Source organism: Hordeum vulgare, chromosome 7H (assembly GCF_904849725.1).
Source record: "Hordeum vulgare subsp. vulgare chromosome 7H, MorexV3_pseudomolecules_assembly, whole genome shotgun sequence".
Classification (NCBI taxonomy): Eukaryota; Viridiplantae; Streptophyta; class Magnoliopsida; order Poales; family Poaceae; genus Hordeum; species Hordeum vulgare.
This window is the reverse complement of record NC_058524.1, coordinates 504,706,583-504,712,582: the sequence shown is the minus strand read 5'-3', so window position 1 is coordinate 504,712,582 and position 6,000 is coordinate 504,706,583.

Sequence of the window (6,000 nt, the reverse complement as noted above, 5' to 3'; positions counted from 1 at the left end):
CCATTGCCAAGGAGCCCAGGTTTCACAAGAAGACCAAGCACATCAAGCGCCGCTTCAACTCCATTTGTGGTTACATTCAGGATGGAGATATAGATATTTGTAAAGTACAAGATCGTGCAGTTGGTTTGCTAGAGCTTTTCTAATGTAAAAGTATTATTTCCATAGACCATGAGATTGTGCAACTCCCGGATACCGTAGGAATGCTTTGGGTGTATCAAACGTCACAACGTAACTGTGTGACTATAAAGGTGCACTATAGGTATCTCCGAAAGTGTCTATTGGGTTGGTACGAATCGAGACTGGGATTTTTCACTCCGTGTGACGGAGAGGTATCTCTCGGCCCACTCGGTAATACATCATCATAATGAGCTCAATGTGACTAAGGAGTTAGTCACGGGATCATGTGTTATGGAACGAGTAAAGAGACTTGTTGGTAACAAGATTGAACAAGGTATAGGGATACCGACGGTCGAATCTCGGGCAAGTATCATAACGATAGACAAAGGGAATTTTATATGGGATTGAGTGAATACTCGACATCGTGGTTCATCCGATGATATCATCGTGGAACATGAGGGAGCCGATATGGGTATCCAGATCCCGCTATTAGTTATTGGTCGGAGAGGTGTCTCAGTCATGTTTGCATGGTTCCCGAACCCGTAGGGTCTACACAGTTAAGGTTTGGTGACGCTAGAGTTGTGATGGGAATTGTATATGTGGTTACCGAAAGTTGTCCGGAGTCCCGGATGAGATCCTGGACATCCGAGGAGTTCCGGAATAGTCCGGGGTGAAGATTTATATATGGGAAGTCCAGTTTCGGTCACCGGAAAGGTTTCGGGGTTTATCGGTATTGTACTAGGACCACCGAAAGGGTACCGAGGGTCCTCCGAGAGGGGACACCTATCCCGGAGGGCCACATGGGCCAAAAGTGGGAGGGAACCAGCTCCCTCGTGGGCTGGTGCTCACCACCAAAGGGGCCCAAGGCGCCTAGGGCTGAAACCCTAGGACGTGGGGCTGCCTCCCGCCAACTTGGGAGGCAAGCCACCCCCTTGGTCACCACCGCCCCCTCCTAGGGTTTCCTAGGGTAGCCGGCCCCCTCTCCCCTTCCTCCTATAAATAGAGGAGGATTGGGAGGGTTGCGCACACACCTGAACCCTCCCCCTTGGCGCAGCCCTACCCCTCCTCTTCTCCTCCTCTGCAACGCTTGGCGAAGCCCTGCCGAAGAACCACAAGCTCCACCGCCACCATGCCATCGTGCTGCCGGAGCTCTCCCTCAACTTCTCCTTCACCCTTGCTATATCAAGAAGGAGGAGACGTACCCGAGTTGTACATGTGTTGAACGTGGAGGCACCGTTCTTTTGGTGCTTGGATCATACCTTCCGCGATTTGAATCGCCGCGACTACGACTCCATCAACCGCGTTCATTGTAACGCTTCCGCTTAGCGATCTTCAACGGTATGAAGGTGCTCTCCCTCTCTCACGTTGCTAGCATCTCCTAGATTGATCTTGGTGACGTAGGAGAATTTTGAATTATTACTACGTTCTCCAACACTTTAGCCATGAAGAAGTTTCCAAACCCCTCATTTGGTGAATCAAATATGTTGTAGGAGTTGGAGGAAATGAGTGCAATGCCGGCAACACCTTCATCTTGACTATAGTCGAAGTCGGGGTGGTAGCTTCTCTCGGATTGGTTTTGAGACTCGGAGCGAGAAACCCATTCGCCAACATGAGATTTATGTCTTTTTCTAGACTTGCTCTTGGTGTATTTGTCCTTCTTCTCTAATTCCTTACCTCTCCGTGAGTGTCTTCGTTCATAATGATCTTCTCTACTCCTTCTCTCTCTCTGCAAGGTGACTCGTCTCTTGAGCTTCGTCTTCAAGGTGACTCTTCTCTTCGTTTGTAGGGAGCCGAGCACTCATTGGACTAGTGTCCGGGCTTCCCACAGCTGTAGCAGTTTCGGTCACGACTGGACAAATGCTTGTCATCATGTCTTGAGCTTGAGCTTCTCTCTTTGCCTCTACTCTTGTAGAACTTGTTGAATTTTCTGACCATGAGGCTTATCTCTTCATTGGTAACAAGGTTGTCCTTTGAAGTAGTGGGAGCATCACTTGAAGCTTTGTACGCACCGCTTGACTTGTTTTGCAACTCATCCTTGTCCTTGAGCGACAATCCTTCCAATGACTTCTGTTGGCTTGAGATCTTTGTAGTGTGGCATCAGTTGGATCAATGTGCACACGGTGTCATACTTTCCATCTAGAGCTCTAAGTATCTTCTTGATGGTGAATTTTTCGGTCATCTCTTCGCTTCCTACGCCTGCAATCTCATTTGTGATGAGAGCAAGCCTAGAGTACATTTCAGCGACTCCTTCAACATCCTTCATCTTGAACTTGTCAAGTTGACTTTGAAGCACATCCAACTTAGATTCTTTGACAGAATCAGTACATTCGTGCATATCAACCAAAGTATCCCAAATTTCCTTTGCATTCTCAAGGCGGCTGATTTTGTTGAATTCTTCGAGGCATAGATAGTTGAAGATGATGTCACAAGCTTGTGCATTGAATTGCAACATCTTCAATTCTTCTGTTGTTGCATCACGATATGGGTCACGCCCTTCTCCAAAGAAATCACCTTGCACACCAACGCGGACAACAGCCCGTGCGGCAGGATTATAACCAAGAATATGCATTTTTATCTTATGCTTCCAACTAGAAAAATTAGTTCCAGCAAAGTATGGACCTCTATGGTGATAACTTCTCTCACTAGACGCCATACTCTCCTAGGTTGTGAAACCAATGCAATGGAGACCAAAGCTCTGATACCAATTGTAGGATCGAAAGTATGTCTAGAGGGGGGTGATTAGACTACTTGACCAATAAAAACTTAGCCTTTTCCCAATTTTAGTTGTGGGAAAGTTTTAGCAATTGTGGCAAGTCAAGTACACCCTACACATGCACATCTAAGAGTATAGCAGCGGAATGTAAACATGCAAGTGTAAAGTAAAGGAGTAAGGTAGGGAGATCAAACGCAAGAGGTTGACACGACAATTTTTGGCATGGTTCTGATAGGTGGCGCTATCGTACGTCCATGTTAGTGGAGACTTCAACCCGCTGAGGGTAACGGCTGCTAGAGTCCACGGAGGGCTCCACCCACAAGGGTTCTATGAAGAAGCGGCCTTGTCTATTCCACCACGGCTTCCGTCCACACAGTACTAGCCTCACTCATGGTAGATCTTCATGAAGTAGGCGATCTCCTTACACTTACCTTGGTTCAACTCCACAACACGAAGTAGGAGGCTCCCAAGCGACACCTAACCAATCTAGGAGGCACCACCCTCCAAAAGGTAATATATGTGGTAGAACGATGAACTCCTTGCTCTTGTGCTTCTAAAGATAGTCTCCTCAACACTCAATCACTCTCTTACAGAATAGGCATGGGTAGGAGAGATTGATTTGGTGGAAAGCCACATGGGGAGGCTAGAGATCAAGTTTCAAATGAATGGATTGGAATATTTTGATCTCAACACATGAGTAGGTGGCTCTCTCGCAGAAAAATTAATCTGGCAATGAAGTGTGTGTTCTGAGTGCTTCATGTGCGAATAAGTGGAAGTTCAAGGGGTATATATAGGCAGCACCCAAAATCCAACCATTACACCTAAAGTTACAAACTTGGTGACACCGAAGTCATAAACTCGGTGGTACCGACTGCACAAAAGGGGCAACTTGGTGGCACCGATTTTGGATATTTGGCTTTGCACAGAAATGTTATGTGGGAAAATGAGTGAGTATTTTTGGTGGCTATCTGTGAGCACTTGAGCAAGCAGTTCATTTTAATACCTCACACCCTTTTAATAATATTGGCTTTCCTATGGACTTAAAAGTGGTTTCTCACAAATATAAAATGAAAAGTCTTCTTGCTTGAAGCTTGAGCCGATCTTATTCATTTCTTGCATCAAGGGGCATCTCCACATAAGCTTTTAGCCAATGCATCTTTTGAACTTTTCTGAAATATACTTGGATAGAATCATAAGTCCAATGATGCATATGTTGTGATCAATTATCAAACCCACCTTAGGGAGCAATTGTGCTTTCACACTCAACGTACACCATTCCATGTTTCATGTCAAATTTATCATGTTTCGGGTGTGGATAGATCTTGCAACCTTTTGTGTTGGTACAAAATCCACACTATGATTTTTAATATACAAATTATGTCTGGTGTATAGGTAGAGCTCATAGCGTGACCAAGGTGTAAAACTATTTGCTAAGAATGGTTGTCTAATCTTATTAGGTCTCCAATAAGTGCTCCATTCAGTCAATGCAAGAAATTAGAAATGCAATCAAAGCAACACAAAGGCCCACAATCAACGCATGCAGAGGATGCTACCATGCATGCATTGGAGGCAAGCGCTGCATGCAACAATTAGGAATTAATTTTCTGGGAGAGTGAAGGCGAGTCATACTCCCTCCATCACAGTTTAGAAGGTGTGCTTGGAAATACTTTGGAACCTAGGTGGTTATTAATTGGTTGTGAGATGGACTGAAAAATAGCATTCACACTATGCATGCATATAGAAATAGTATATAGCGGAGTACTAATTAGCTGCTAGAATTAAATGCAATGTGCCATAATCCTTGTCTATTATGGAAATACACGTAAATTTAACCATGTCTTCTAAACTGTGACGGATGGAGTACTATTTAATTAGGATAACTTATATCTATCAGGCCTTATTCTTAAAGCAAAGTGGAACAAATAATTTTTTCTTGTAAGACTTGCACATCAGAGCGAAGGGAGTAGTACATGATGTATCCTACTCCCTCCGTTCCTAAATATAAGTTTTTCTAGAGGTTTCATTAGAAGATATACAGACATACTTTAAAATAAGGATTCATTCATTTTGTTTCGTATGTAGTCTCTTAATAAAACCTTTTAAAAAAACTTACATTCAAGAAAGGAGGGGATATGATAACTTTACATGATCAATACTTCCTCCATTCGTACTTGATCCCGCCTCCTAATTTGAAGGCCGGTTGTAGTTACCATGCTACTTTTCTGCTCGAATCTACTGATGTTATTCACATTGATTCGCCGAGCATGACAAGCGGTTGCACACATATATAAAACATTGATGTTGCATTGTATTTAAATAGATGAGAAACGGGAGTTGTATGCTACTGAAGATACTACCCTTAGCTCATTTTTTTCCTATGCATTGTAATTAATACCATGATCGTGCGTGGCTTATTATTATTTTCCAATCCCTTCCCTCTATGAGACCATGACTAGACCACGACGTTAAGATGCAAATATGATCCATAGGACAATTAAATGCAAATCACTTTAGATACAACACCTAAGAGACCAACTTCCCCATCATGACATTTATACTATTCCCTTCTATAGAGAAATACTAGTGGGTAATGCGCGGCGGCACGCCGCGCCACATGGATTGATAAGCTATTTAGTTTTTTGTAATATTGGGTATGTCAGTCCCAAGACTTTATTCCTAGCAAAATAATTTATACAAGGAAAGGGTACATCTAGTTAATACATGCATAAGTGATCTACAACACATAATGATAGTAGGTAATGGATGCAGAATTGTGAAGCTCTTGTCATTCATAGACGTGGGATATTGATCCTCCAGGTAGGTTTGTCTCTGTAATGTGGTGGTAGAGAAATGAATCTAGTTTTTTTGCTCTTATTGTTGGTGGTCTGTTTTATGTGTAGACAATGTTGCAGTTGTTGCTCATGCACGTTATGGCTGTTAACGGATTGGCAAATTATCTTGAAACTGGTGACAAATAATTTAGGATGGAGGGAGTTTCAAATTTACCCAAATGGTTGCCTCACGTCCATTTATGTGACAAATAATTTAGGATGGAAGGAGTTTCAAATTTTCCCAAATGGTTGCCGCGCCCTAGAAGCTAAGCTAGACCAAATGATATATATGCATCAGTATTCCATACCGATTAATTCCGCTTGAGAATGCTCTAGATT